Source organism: Jaculus jaculus, chromosome 1, assembly GCF_020740685.1.
Source record: "Jaculus jaculus isolate mJacJac1 chromosome 1, mJacJac1.mat.Y.cur, whole genome shotgun sequence".
Taxonomy (NCBI): Eukaryota; Metazoa; Chordata; class Mammalia; order Rodentia; family Dipodidae; genus Jaculus; species Jaculus jaculus.
The window spans coordinates 302641421-302657337 of record NC_059102.1 but is presented as its reverse complement, the minus strand read 5'-3'; the positions used below and the strand labels follow the sequence as shown (position 1 = coordinate 302657337).

The 15917-nt window shown below is 40.0% G+C and overlaps 1 protein-coding gene and 1 pseudogene across 7 annotated transcripts in view; one reads left to right on the top strand and one right to left on the bottom strand.

Annotated features, from left to right (window-relative positions):
• Rabgap1l (RAB GTPase activating protein 1 like) overlaps positions 1-15917 on the top strand; it is a 682536-nt gene that overhangs the window by 588713 nt on the left and 77906 nt on the right. The window lies entirely within an intron of this gene.
• On the bottom strand, positions 15123-15277 carry LOC123457967 (annotated as a pseudogene).

Below are 15917 nucleotides of genomic sequence, written 5' to 3'. Positions count from 1 at the left end.
GAATGTATAAGCGCACAGTGGTAGTTCCCTACAATGGAATGTCATTCAGCAATTAAAGGGAATGAAAATAGTGAAATACTGATCCCTATCACAACGTGGATGAAGTCACAAGCCTTAAGTAAAAGGATCCAGGCACAAAAGGCTAAATACTGGATGATACTGACACTGGGCATGAGCTGATAATTTTTGAAGCTGGCTAGTGCAGATACATGAACTATTCTCTATAGCTTTGTATATGCTCAAAATGTATGTTCCTTTATCACAAATTTTGAAAGTTCCCAGGTTTTGTTAATGTTTCTAAATACTAAACCTGTTTCAGATGTTATATTCTACCAATCGTTTTCCTGCATACCACTTTCCTAGTGTTTTCTTTGACTTCCCCCTTGGTCTGTAGTGTCCTCACAAACACGTGTCTCACCTGTAGTAACCTGTACTGTCCTCATAAACACATGTATCACCTGTAGTGAGCTGTAGTGTTCTATGGTATCCTCAGAAACACGTGTCTCACCTGTACTGACCTGTGGTGTCTTCATAAGCATGTGTCTCAGCAGAAAAGTCATTCTTGCTCTCCCAACCAAGTCAGTTTCTCTTGCAATGCTGCCTTCCCTCAACTTGCTCTCTCACTGGGGTTTTCCCTGTACCCTCGCAGGCACCATTTGCTCACATTTTTATGTGGTTCAGTTGTCACTTTAGAGCAGCCCTGAAGCTCTGCAGTCTTCATTTGTGTTTCTGGGGGGGGGGGGGGAAGCCCTCTAGCTAGCTGCTTCTATACTTTAAAAATGCTATATTTTAGCTTGCACTCACTTAAACTTCCTTTCCAGGCTCATCTACCAGGCCAGGAGATGTATGAATGTGTATGTATATCCTTTGGGGTAAGAGTATTTGTAGCATTTTATAGACATTAGTTCACACACCCATACCATGTGGTAGGTTCCTTATATGCAAAGTCTTATTTAATTTACATTTCACAACTACGTAAGAGGTAGAGTTGTTATCTGCGTGTAACGTGTAGTAAGATGGACACTGGCTGGTTGAGTAACTTGATTCTGAGGTGGCACAGGGAGGAAGTAGCTGAGGGCCTAGCAAAGCCTGTGTCTCTGTGGTCCTGAGCCAGCGCAGGCTCTCCTGCTTTCCTCTCAGCTCTGCGGGAGACCTTGCTCTTGACAGTGGGCGTTGGATACCAGGAGCCCAGAGGAGCAGAAAAGCGAGTACTCTTCATCACTCCTCCTGTGCCCTCTATGACTAAGACAGAAGTGCCTAGAGATGGTTTCTCCAGGTTAAAAAAAAAAAAAAAAATAGCCCCAAACACCCAAATTGGGGTGGAAGGAAGGTACACAGGTATTGTTTTCAGAACTCTAAAATCAGCTTTCTTTATGATGTAAAGTTGGTAAAATAGGAATGGTAGAGTCCATACAGTCAGAAGACAATGTCGATGATGACTGCAGGAAGACTGCTTGTCTGAAGGTGAGGAGATGGTAACCTGGTGAAAGAGCCAACCCTGGGTACAGGAGTTACTGTTAGCATTTCAGGCTTCTTTCCAGAATACTTTCTTTGGCATGAGGTCTTAGTCAGCTCACACTGTTCCAGAAAAGTACTGGATTATTTATGTTTTGTTTTGTTTTGTTATTTTTGAGGTGTAATCTCACAGTAGCTCAGGCTGACATGGAACTCAAGATGTCTCAGAGTGGCCTTGAGCTCATGGCAGTCCTCCTACCTCTGTCTCCCAAGTGCTGGGATTAAAGGCGTGCACCACCATGCCCGGCTTGGATTATTTAAATAGAATTTTGTTTGTTTTTTTTTTGAAGCAGAGTCTCACTCTAACCCACACTGACCTAGAACTCACTCTGTAGTCCCAAGCTTGCCTTGAACTCACGGTGGTCCTCCTAGCTCCGCCACCTGAGCGCTACAATTGAAGGTATATGCCTCCATAATGGGCTTCTTTTCTCGAGTTTTGGAGTCTGGAAGCTGGGATTGGGATAGGAGGACTCTTGGAGAGGCCTCACCCTGCTCACACATGGCTGCTTTCTTACAGTTCATGTGGCAAAGGACAGACCAAGAGAGAGGAAACAAATCCTCTCTGTTTCCTGCTACAAGAGAATGATCCTATCATGAGGGCTCAGTACTCTGAACTGACTGACCTCCCAAAGACTCCATGACCAACCAAATCCTGCCATTTTAGGAATAGAATCTCAACATGAATGGGAACATATTTGGTCCACAATTCACTTCCTGATGAAATTTTAAAACAAGTATAAAGAGACAATCCTAAAGGCTTAGTAGCATGGGTGAGGGGTTTCTTAAAAGAGCATGGATGACCCCAAAACAACTACATCATTGCAAAATTGCACCCCATCAGGATGATGACCTCATGGAAGTTGTATCATACAATCTCCCTAACTAGCTTTTATTACAATAAAACTACATTTGACACTGTTTCAGATGTTGAGAAATAGTTTGTTTTCTTTATCTTTTAAATTATTTATTTAAGAGAGAGAATGGCATGCCAGAGCCTCTAGCCACTGAAAACAAACTCAATGAGCTCCAGATACATGCACCATCTTACGCATCTGGCTTTACGTGGGTACTGGGTTTGTTGAACTTGCATCCTTAGGCTTTGCAGTCACGTGCCTTAACCACTAAGCCATCTCTCCAGCCTGAGCAATAGTTTTTCTTTATAGAAGAGATAGGATTGGTTTGCGAGTCAATTCTGAATATCTTTTCAGAGATGTTATAGGAACAGTTCACATGAAGTATATAATACATTAAATCTTACTAATCTGTTTTATAAATTCACCAACTTGCCCATAATGGCTGTAAACATTAAACTTTTTATTGTTTTGCTTTAACCACTGACATTTTCATTTAGTTTAATAGTCAACCAAAAAGATTTGTTGCCATATGGTGAATGTTCTTGGCATGGGGGATCTGGGTAAGAACAATAGAAGACATGATATTGTGAATCTTATAGTTGGAAAGGGTAAGACCCATGTGAAATAGTGGCATTGCTTTTCATCTAGTGATAAACTGTCCATAGACTTCAGGTGGAGTCACCAAATCCAAGTGTTCATGTAACTAGTGGGAGGCTTTACATTGGGTGGTCAGTGATAGTCCCACTGATGCCATCTGAGGTCTGAATGACGCCCATGGGAAAATGCATTTTTCCGGCAGAGGAAACCTGAGAGAAGACCAGGGTGGTAGAGCTTGATCCGTGTATAGCAGAACAGGAGAGTCTGTGGTTGGAGCATCATGAGTCAGGGACAGACTGGTAAGAAATGAGGTTGGGAAGAGATTAGAGACCAGGCTGTGATATAGGGCTGTGTAATTCAGATGAAGTAGCTTAGGTTTTATTATATTTATTATATTATATTATATTTTAAGAACTGAATGAATCAGATTTTAGGTGTGGTTAACAAAAATTTTAAGTGATTAATTTATTAGAGACTTCAGTATTAGATTTATGACCTCACTGTGTGCTCAAGCTCAATATGAGTAGCATTGTCAGTGCAAGGATAGAAGGCTGGAATAGAAATAGGGTTCTCAGTGTTAGAGAGATGGCTCAGTGGTTAAAGGTGCTTCATTGCAAAGCCTGACAGTTAGGGTTCAATTCCCCAGGTTCAAGTTTCTGCAGTTTGTTTGCACAGGCAAGAGGCCTTGATGCACCCATATTTATTCTCTCTCTCTGTGTCAAATAAATATATTTATTTTTTAAAAAACTGGATTCCCAGCCAAACAAACACAAAGCAGCACTGGAGCCCTGATGATTGTCATGCTCACAACAGGATTTGTAGCAGCCTAAAATATTGTAGAAGCCCTCTTTTTAAAATTCCTTATTTTTAAAAATTAATTTATTAACTGATACATAGAAGCTATTGTTATAGCTGGACATGGTGGCACATGCCTTTAATCCCAGCACTCGGGAAGCAGAGGTATGAGGATTGTTGTGAGTTCGAGGCCAGCCTAAGACTACATAGTGAATTCCAGGTCAGCCTGGGCTAGAGTGAGACCCTATCTCGAAAAACAAAACAACGACAACAACAAAAAATGCCATAATTATTAGTGGTGATATTATGTCATGTTGATATACATTATATATTGCCTAACTTGATTAAACATATCTATCTCCTTGCACTTAATATTTCTTTTTTTTTTTTTTAAGTATTTACTTATTTTCAAGTAGAGACAGAGCAAGAGAGAGACAGAGAGACAGGGTACACCAGGGCTTCCAGCAAACGAACTCCAGATTGATGCACCACTTTGTGCATGTGGTTTTATGTGGATACTAGGGAATTGAATCTGGGTCCTTAGGCTTTGCAGGCAAGGACCTTAGCCACCAAGCTATCTCTCCGGCCTTGATATTATTTCTTCTTCCTCCCTTTTTCTTCTTCTGCCTTTCCTCCTCCTCTTTCTCCTCCTGTTCCTCCTCCTCTCCTTTTTTCTCCTCTTCCTCTTCCTCCTCCTCCGCCTCCTCCTTCTTCTTCTTCTTCACTTTTAGGCAGAGGTAGAAGGATTGCTGTGAGTTCAAGGCCATCCTGAGATTACATTGTAAATTCTAGGTCAGCCTGGGCTAGAGAGAGAAACCCTGCCTCAAAAAACCAAGAGAGAAAGAGAGAGAGAGAGAGAGAGAGAGAGAGAGAGAGAGAGAGAGAGAATCTGGGTTACCTGAAGCTCTGTCTCTAAACAAACAAACAAACAAAAAAACCCCGGAAAAACAAAATATTTTTACTCATTTGCAAGAGAGAGAGAAAGAGTGACACAGAGGAAGACAGACACATTGTGGGCACAACAAGACCTCTTGCCCATATAAATTTAGGACTTCAGACACATGCACCACTGTAAATCTGGCTTTATGTGGGTACTGGCAAATTGAACCCAGGTCATCAAACTTTGCAGGCAAGTGTCTTTAACTGGTGAGCCATCTCCCTAGCCCCACTTAACTGTTTTGTTTTTTAATATTATTTATTTATTTATTTATTTTCAAGCAAAAAGAGATAGTAAAAAAGAGAGACAGAATGGACCCACCAGAACCTCTGTCTGCTGCAGATGAACTCCAGGTGCATGCCCCACTGTGCATCTGGTTTTATGTGGGTACTTGGGAATCAAACCCTGGTCATTAGGCTTTGCAGACAGGTGCTCTAACCACTGCGCATTCTCTCCAGCCATTTTTTAAAACAATGTCTCACGTATCCTAGGCTTCTCCTGAGCTCACTACATAGTGAAGGATATCCTTTAATTCCTGATCCCTTACCTCTGCTTCCTAAATGCTGGGATTACAGGCATACACTTGATTTTTCTACCTTCTGAAATGCATAGTTTTCTACAACTACCATACTATACAATAGCACCCCAGAACTTCTTTATCCTAACAAAAACATAGCACCAATTGATTAACCTTCCCATCCCTCCCTGCCCTTCCACTCCCCGCAGCCTGAGTAATGCTGTCCCTGTGGGTGGCTAGGGGTTGGCTGATCATGGCTGGGCATTCCTGGGCAGAGCTGAGGTGTTGGATCTACGCTCATTATTATGTGATCATGGCAGACTTTAAAAGTTCCCAGAGGTATGAGTGGAAACAGTGTCTGTTAAATGCCTAAGCTTGCTGCTGGTATAGCTCAGAGGCTCTTGGGTCTGTCCTCAAAACCAAAAATAAAAATAAATAACTCTTAACTTCCATGAGATCAACTTTTGTAGGTTCTATGTTGAGTGAGATCATACAGTACTTTTCTTTCTGGGCCTAGATTGTTACTCTCTGGTACAGTAATCTCTAGTTCCATCCATATTTTTACAAAATGAGGAAATTTCCCCTCTTTTTGGCCCCCTTGCATCCTCTTTTTCTTTCTTTCACGGCTAGTCCATTTATATGTATTGTGTTTTATTTTGGCATTCATCAGTGATGGGCACTTAGGTTGTTTCTTTCTTAGCTGTTGTGAATAGTTCCACAATAAACACGGGAGTGCAGATGTCTCTCCATGCTGATTTAATTTCCTTCTCCCTTTAAATTTTTTGAAGAACTTTCATGCCATATCCATAGCAACTGTGTTACTCTATGTTTTCGACCAACAGTAAAGGTTCCTTTATTCCATATCCTCACCAGTACTTGCTTTGTTAGTGATTTTCATAATTGCCATTCTTTTAAAAAAATGTTTTATTTATTTGAGAGAGAGAAAGAGGCTGGGGGAGCACACAGGGCCTCCAGCCATTGCAAACAAACTCCAGTCACATATGCATCTGGCTTATGTGGGTCCTGGAGAATCGAACCGGGATCCTTTGGCTTTGCAGGCAAATGCCTTAACCACTAAGCCATTCCCAGCCCTATGATTGCCATTCTTATTGGGGTGAGATGGTATCTTATTGTGATTTTGAGTTAAATTTTCCCCAATGAAGATTTATATTGAGAATATTTTCATATATCTGTTGTAGAAACCCATTTCCCTAGTAGTCAGGATTATAGTTCTTTGAACAGTAGAAAGAGTTAATTCAGAAGAAGCATAAAATGTGTGGTAGACAACTAACATTAACATTTAATTTAAAACAAGTTCTTCCTTATTGATTTTGTTATAGAACCTTTCTATAGAAACCCTGCATTTCATATTTTTCCCATAAGAGGATCAATAAATTTATTATTATTATCATTATTATTAATTTACTCAGATTTTATTATTTTCCCAGACTGGCCTAAAAGTTATAGTGTTGCTTCTGAGGCTGGCCCTGAACTCTTGAGTCTTCCGCTTCTACCTCCTGAAGTTCTAGCATTACAGGTGTGCAGCACCAATGCTTGGCAAATTAATAAATTTATGAAGCAATCTAATGGCAAAATTTTAGCAATTAAAAATATTATTTATTTATTTATGAGAGACAAAGACAAAGAGAGTGTGGGCACACCAAAGTCTCTTGCCACTGCAAACCAACCCCAGACACAAGTGCCACTTTGTGTATCTGGCTTTATGTGAGTACTAGAGAATCCAACCTGAAAGCTTTGCAAGCAAGCACCTTTACTAACCTCTGAGCCATCTCCCCAGTCCAATTTAGAGAGTTTTATAACTTTGTTTTTTGCATTTTTTTGGTTTTTCGAAGTAGGGTCTCACTTTAGCCCAGGCTGACCTGGAATTCACTACGGAGTCTCAGGGTAGCCTTGAACTCACAATGATCCTCCTACCTCTACCTCCCAAGTGCCGGGATTAAAGGCATGCACCACCACGCCTGGCTTTGTTTTTTGCATTTTTCATGGTCTCATGTCCAACATTTTTAAAAATTTTTTTTGTTTATTTATTTGAGAGCAACAGACAGAAAAAGAGGCGCAGAGAGAGAGAGAGAATGGGTGTGCCAGGGCTTCCAGCCACTGCAAATGAACTCCAGATGCATGCGCCCCCTTGTGCATCTGGCTAACATGGGTCTTGGGGAATCGAGCCTCGAACCTGGGCCCTTAGGCTTCACAGGCAAGCGCTTAACTGCTAAGCCATCCCTCCAGCCCTCATGTCCAACATTTAATGTGACCTTACCTCTGTGTTCACCACTCACTTTTGTCATGTCTTTCCAAAGTACTCCATCATAGCTTTGATAGAAGCAAAAATTCATTTTCTTTTTACATTCTTTTTCTTATGAGCACAAACAGGTTTAGAAATAAATGCATGTTTGTAACAACTCCATTCATAAATACTTATGCATGTAAAAAATGAACATTTATGGGAGGGGACTATGATCAAAATACATTCTGTTCATGTTTGAAAGCTGTTAATAAAAAAATTAAGGGAACTGGGAAATGGCTTAGCGGTTACAGCATTTGCCTCTGAACCCAAAGGACCCGGGTTCATTCCTCAGAATGCACGCAAGCCAGATGCACAAGGGGGTGCACGTGTCTACAGTTCCTGACCCTGGCGTGGTGGCACATGCCTTTAATCCCAGCACTTGGGAGGCAGAGGTAGGTGGATGGCTGTAAGTTCGAGGCCACCCTGAGATGACATAGTGAGTTCCAGGTCAACCTAGACTGTGAGACCCTACCTCAAACAAGAAACAAAAAAATGGATATTAATTAATTAATTGTTTCTGAAGATTGAACTCAGGGCATTGCACATGCTAAGCAAGCATCATCCCAATAAGCCTAGAGAATAGAGTGGTTTTTCTATCATTCTGTCCTCAGAGCTGTGTCATGAAATAGATTGTAGAGTCATTAGAGTATAGCTATGTATTTAGCGCTTAACTGTTAAAAAGTAATGCAGTGGTTATTTCTGTTGCGTCTTTATTAGGTTAGTGGTTCCTTTGCCATGTTTCCTTCTGTGTGCACAAGCACCGTGAGAGCTCATCACGCAGATAACCATCTAGGTAGAGGGTTAGCAGTATAAGCAACTGCAAACCGGTGATGCAAGCAGTGTCAGAGACGTGGGGGCCTTGGATCTCTCATGTGCTCTTATCATCCCCTGTGCCTCAGGCCCTCACTGAAATGGGATATCCTGTCTGATTTCCTAAGCTGTGTGTTGAAATTTATTTTCCATATAGGTTGTTTTTATTTCTCAATTGTGCCTATCATAGCTCTTAATACTACCAGCAGGCACTGTTTCTGCTGAATGGATAGAATGATGGACCATATAGTGAGATCCCACCAAAAAAAAAAAAAAAAAAAAGTCACTGGGCTAAAATGTTCTCCTTAAAGGTTATAAAAATGAATATGTCTACCAGAAATTGCCAACTTAAATATTGAGCATGATTTTAAAGAAAAAAATTTAGAATTTGCCAGTTGTGGGAACGGAAGGGTTTTTTGGACAGAAGGAATAGCACTTCCAGGAACACATAGGAGAGGTGACATGTATCGGCTTTTTTGTTGTTATTATTGTTTTTGAGACAAGGTTTCACTGTGTAGCCCAGATGGCCTGAAACTCAAAGTGATCCTCCTGCCTCACCTGCTTCCTGAGTGCTGGGATCACAGGCATGAGACACGGAGCCTGACTTAAAGACAGCCACTTGTTAGTTGTTTAGAGATGCTTATGGTTCCTTCTAGGAGAAAGGAAACAACGCAGTGGATGCCTTTATCTCCAGAAATTGCAGCAGAATTGTTTGTGCAGAGAGCCATGCAAGGGTCTTCCTCCATATGTGCAGATGTCTTAGAGACTTAAGAACCATCTCACTTAAATTTTCTTTAAGGACCTTACTGTAGACCTGTTTGGTAGATCCAATCACAGGCACTGCTTTTCCTTGTAACTCTTCACTGTGATCAGCAGCACAGAGTGCTGCCAAGGCTGGAAAGTTTCACCAATAGTACGTCACTGCTCAGTTGCAAAGTCATCTCCTGGAATAATCCTAATATTGTGATTAAGTGTTCCACTTGTAGCTGATTGGAACAGTTTTTGGCACAGCCTTTGCAGGCTGTTCTTTGAGTACAGAAGTTAAAACTATGTCCAGGTCACAAACGTCCTGTGTGCACATGTGCATCCTGCTGCTAGAGGGCACACTGAGGTGCCTGCCACTTCCCTTCCACTTAGAGCCCACGAGTTAAACTAGGGGAGGAGTGGAGTGGGACCAAGACCGTGGGTGCATCTACTCACCTATCTGTCATAGTACTACTCCAAGCTGATAGACTGTGACAATCTTAATGATTTGGGATTATAAATATACAAGGCAGTGCAAAAACTACCCAGTATATGATGAGCATAAGGAATCAAGATAAGTCCTTTAAAAAGTTGAAATGTGACCCAGTGTGCACTCTGACGAGTTCTGGCCTAACAGCCACAGTTTCATTAATTCAGTTTCTTCATGTAAAAGGATTATTTTATTGCTATGCCTGAAAGGTGCAGGTTGCTTCTTGCCTTGGATGTAGGGCGGCTCAGCTTCTTTCTCATTAAATATATATCCCTTGAAAGTGTTCATGTCACCTGTAAATTTGTAGTGCAAGTTGTCATTGACTTTAACTCTCCAAAGATTTGAGAACGAATGTATAACCTTGAGAAATGAGGATAACCTGTCATTCAAGATTGTTACCCAGAATTCAATGTCTTAATGAACAGCTTTTGTAGTAGTGGGAAGAGTGCAGACAGGAGGATAAAAGAGAAGGCTGGAGAGATTGGAACATGGTTTATCACGGTAAAAGCAGTATGGCTTAATTGACTGAACTCACTCGAGTTCATTTGTTCCCTCTGGGGAGAAACTTATGACCTGTGTGCTCACTTCCTGATGACTGGTAAGGAATGAGGCTTAGAACACTACATTGGGTGAAGAGAGTATTGTTGAGACTGGACCAAGGTTGTTTAACTAATAGCTTTTCTCAGTCCTTATCCAGTCAAAACTGGGCAAATAACTGAAATACATGAATGAACTTGTTCATTCTGTTGTTTCTGTCAAAAAACTGTTCTGTCTGCTATCAGTGGACTTGAGAACAGTTGAGGTGAGCGTGATAAACCACTACACTATGGAAACCATATGACTTGAGAACAATGTATTGCAGATATTTAAAGGCAGTACAACCTTGAAGTATCCATCAATGTAGTCCTTTTGTTCATTTTCCTAAATAATATTCAAGTCAACCAAAAATGAAATGATGTAAGACAAAAATATTCTATCTAGAGTCAAAGGCATTTACTCTAGTTCAGTTTTCTAATCAAAATAATAGTTTTTATATATTGTATTGTATATTGAACATGCTTGAACATTATATAAAATCTATGAAATCACATCAAACACTTTATTTTAATCCTCTGACCTATTTTTAACATATTGTACAAATTAATGTGTTTCTGTTCTTTTCATGCATACATTATTCATCATGTCCATCTATCTTCTACCCAAGGCCCCTCTGTCTTCCTGTCCTCTAACACCCTTCTCAGTCCTTAAAAAATGTCTCATAAGCCAGACATGGTGGCTTAAGCCTATAGTCCCAACACTCATGAGGCTGAGGCAGTTGGAGTATCATGAGTTCAAGGCCAGCCTGTCCTACATGTTGAGTTCAGGACCACCTGGACTACAAAGTGAGAACCTATCCAAAATAACAAAATGGAGTTGGAGAGTTGTCTCAGCAGTTAAGGCACTTACTTGTAAAGCTAAGGATCTGCCTTTGATTCCCTAGTACCCACATAAAGCCAGATGCATAAGGTAATGCATTCATATAGACTTCATTCATTTGCAGTGACTAGAGGCCCTGGTGGGCCCATTCTCTCTTTCTCTCTTAAATAAATAAAATATTTAAAAACAAACCAGAATCCCTCTTAATTTTGCCCCCCCTCTCCCTTACCCTTTGCTGTCTTAGGTGAGCTCTATTCTGTTGCATACATCAACAGTGTCGGCTCTCTGGTTTCGTAAGAAACCAGTGCAAAGATGTGGGATTGATCATTTTGTGTCTGGCTTGTTTCACTCCAAATAATGTTCCACATTGTTGCAAGTGACAGGATTTCATAGTTTGCATGGCTTTGCAGTGTTGTATCTTATAAATAGATCATATAGTCTTTCTTCATTCATTCACTGGCTGAAGGGTTGATTATAGTGTAGCTATTGTGAATAGTGCTGCAATAAGCATGGGATGCAAAGTTTGGTGCAAAGAATTCATCTCCTAGCCAGGTGTGGTGGCACACGCCTTTAATCCCAGCACTCAGGAGGTAGAGGTAGGAGGATTGCCATGAGTTCAAGGCCACCCTGAGAATACAGAGTGAATTCCAGGTCAGCCTGCGCTAGAGTGAGACCCTACCTCGAAAAAACAAAAAACAAAAAAACAAAAACAAAAACAAAAACAAACCAGAATTCATCTTCTCTAGGTACATACCCAGTGGTGGAACTGCCCATCAAGTGATAGATCCATCATAGTTTTTGAGAAATTTCCATGATTTCCACAGTGGCTACACTAATTTATATGGTTCACAACCTGTATATAAGTTCCTAATTCTCTGCATCCTTGACAACATTTGTAATTTCTCTTGTATTTTTTTAAATATTTATTTTTATTTTTATTAGAGATAGACAGAAGGGAAGGGGAGATGAAGAGAGAAAGAGAATGGGTGCACTAGGGTCTGTAGCCACTGCAAATGAACTCCAGATGCAAGTGCCATGTGCATCTGACTTATGTAGGTTCTGGGTAGTAGAACCTAGGTCCTTGGGCTTCACAAGCAAATGCCTCAACTGCTAAGCCACCTCTCCAGACCTTTCTTGTCTTTTTTTTAAAAATCTTTTGATATATATTTCATTGTGGTTTTAATTTGCATTTCTCTGATGATTAACAGTGACCCAAAATTACACTAATAGCACATACCTTCACAACAACTGTGAGGGAGGTATTCTCTTTAAGGTTTACTGTACAGATAATAAAAGTGAAGCATGGGTTAGGCAGCTTGTTCAAGGTCACAAAACTGAAGAGCAGTAGTCAGGGTGGAGCACGGGCTATCTGGCTCTAGGGCTGGACTGTTAATTGTGTTACGTGACACTTGGGCTTTGTACTCTCTCGCTAAATCTGCTCCATGTTTCTTTGGTTATATGTCACTTTGATTTCCAGAATCTGAATTTTCTACACTTCAGCAATTTCTCACAGAGATAATATGTTAGATGTCAAACCGATAATTACAATTTCCTGAATTTTTGGAGCATGACTCTTAAATGTGAATGATTGCTTTAACAATAATTGACACTGCTATGAGATTTTTATTTGCTTTCTTTAGGTTATTTAAATATCAAAGTAGCTATGTTTGTCTAAATTTCAAAAGTCTTGTGTTTGGGGAAGCTTTGTACATGAGAAAGGAACTTTGTTCTGTAGCAAACATGCTGATAGTGATGGTGTAGTATATATACATACATATATATATATATATATATATATGCACATATATACATCTATATACATACATACATACCATATGTGTGTGTGTGTATATATATATATATACACACACATATGTATACATACATACATACTGGCACACATTCATATTTCTAGGTATTATAAACTAACTTTAGCTTTTTAGAAATGGAACATTTATAATTTACTCTGAGCCCAATAATATGTTAGTAGTGAGACTAAAGAACAGCATAAATATGGTCTCTGCCTTCATAAGATTTCAGTTTAACAATCTCTAGGCTGAGAAACTCCTTTTTTAAAATATGACACAGACCTTCCTCAGTTCTGCTATTTGAATAGACCACTGATGGATTTTAGATGTATGACTGAGTAACTGCAAAATAAACACTCATTTTGGGGATGGGGAAAGAGAATTCTGAACAGGATAATTAGTACTATGGGCTGAGAATCTTCGTTCAGAAAATCCAGAGTCCCAAACTAGCACTGACATGACATTATAGGTGAGAGTCCATTCCAGGGGGCCTTCTGTGATGAGTGGCAAACACAGGTGTGTAAACAATGTAGTTTTTTTCATAATTTTTTTTTTGTTCATTATTTATTTATTTATTTGAGAGTGACAGATATAGAGAGAAAGACAGATAGAGGGAGAGAGAGAGAATGGGCGTGCCAGGGTTTCCAGCCACTGCAAACGAACTCCAGACGCGTGCACCCCCTTGTGCATCTGGCTAACGTGGGACCTGGGGAACCGAGCCTCGAACCAGGGTCCTTAGGCTTCATAGACAAGTGCTTAACCACTAAGCCATCTCTCCAGCCCCAGTGGAGTTTTAAATTATCTTCAGTCTATGTCAGTAAGGCATATGTGAAGGGTAAGTGAATCCCTTGTTTAGACTTGGGGCTCATTCCCAAGAGATTTTGTTATGTATACCCAAAAATTTTAAAATTATGTATACAGATCTGGATAGATGGCTTCATGGCTAAGTTGTTTGCCTGAGAAGCCTAAGGACTCAGGTTGGGTTCCCCAGTACCCACATAAGCCAGATGAACATGTGCCTAGAGCTGGTTCACAGTGACTGGAGATCCTGGTGTGCCTATTCTCTCTCCCTCTCTCTCAAATACACAAAATATTTTTTCAATTATGTATACATAATTTAAGTAAAAAGTCCCAAATCTGAAACACCAATGGTCCCAAGTATTTTGGATAAGGGATACTCAACCTATATTTCTGTGTAATGCCATATAGCGTAGTGGATGTAGACAGATAAGAAATAGATAAAGATAGTTCTTATAGCTAGAGGTCTCTGAGTTGATGTGGTATTGAGAAAAGGGTCTTCTGTGTAGGCACTGGTATTTGCATACAGACTTTAACTTGGGGCAGTGTTTTTCTTTAAGGGGGATTGGGGGAGTTTTTAAAAATATATTTTTATTTATTTGCAAGCAGAGAAAGTATGGGCATGACAGGGCCTCTTGCCACTGCAAATGATCTCTAGACACATGTGTCACTTTTTGCATCTGGCTTATTGTGGGAACTGGGGAATCAAACCCAGGCCATCAGGGTTTGCAAACAAGTGCCCTTAACCACTGAACCATCTCTCCAATCCCCTGAGCGTTTACAGTTAGCTTAGGAGGCAACTATATAAATAATTTTTCTTGTAGGGAGTAATATAAAGTGTTATAGAAGATGATATGATAAAAAGCAGTTTTGATAGGCTGCAGAGATGGCTTAGCAGTTAAGGTGCTTGACTACAAAGCTAAAGAACCTCAGTTCAATTCCCCAGGACCCATGTAAAGCCATATGCACGTGGCAAATGTGTCTGGAGTTCATTTGCATTGGCTGGAGGCCCTGACATGCCCATTCTCTCTCTATCTTCCTCTCTCTCTCTCTAATAAATAAATAGGGTTACCAGGTATATGGCATGCAGTTTTAAAAAGGGCTAAGATAGAATGTGATATACTCAATGCTTATATGAAAATCAAATATAAATGAAAAGGCTAAAAATAAGATAAGATATGGCAATATGGAAAATATCTGATGGTTCACCCAGTCACAGTCTGGATGGATGATGATAAGAGCAAAGCTATGACATTGGCTGAAGATTCATTTGCATTTGGGAAAAGGTAGATTTTAAATTCCATATCAAGTTGAGAAACATTAGTGAATATTTTGCCATACTGTTAAATGGCATTGCTCTGATAGGGTATTTCAGAGATTTTTGTATTTTGATTTGTCTGTGACAGGTGTCTCCTGATAGAAAACCAAAGTTATTATTTTCCTATAGTCAGAAATGCTACATAATTAGAATTTTTGCCTTCAGAGCAGTGAATGATGATTGCTAGTCCTGCTTTGCTTTAAAAAATTTTTTTTTTACAATATTGCATGAAATCTTAAGATAAAGGACCCTGGACATTGAAAGGGCTCATCCAGCCTTCAGGGCCTGGTGTGGTTCCTCTTCTTCCCATGTGTGCTCTGCTGGACAGGACTCCAGGTACTGTAATTGTAGCACAGGGCTTGTACAGGAAGGTGCTAGTCTTGCTTTTAATTTTTGTTTATGGTCCATACTACATACTATTTTCACTTGTTAAATCCTTGCAAACATTGTTCCTAATGATTTATTGAGCTGAAATTCACATAACATAAAATGAACCACTTTAAAGTGGACATTCAGGGTGTTCTGCATCTGTTACCTTTGACTGATTTCAAAACATCTGTCACTCCAAGGTGAAACCTCTCACCCAGTAACCAGTTTCTCTGCTTCCCCTGTTCCTCTTTACCCAGTCCCTGGCTGCAATCAGCCTGTGTTCTCTCTCTGTAGATGACCTTTTCTGAGTATCTTTTTTTTTTCTCCTTGTGTATCTGGTTATTTTACTTTCCATAGTGTCTTCACAGTTCATCTATGTGTGTTATAGCATGTATTGATGTATTGATACTTCATTCATTTATGTGGCTAAATATGACTTCACTTAATGTAATGTTTTATTTTGCTTATTCATTCCTTGGACATGTGGAGGCTTCTGCCTTTGATATTGTGAATAACACTGCAGTTAGTATGGGTATACTGGTATGTCTCTGAGTCCCTACTTTTGATTCTTTTGGGTACAAAGTAGAAGAATTGCTCATGTGGTAATTCTGTATCTACCTTATTGAGGGATCACCATACTATTT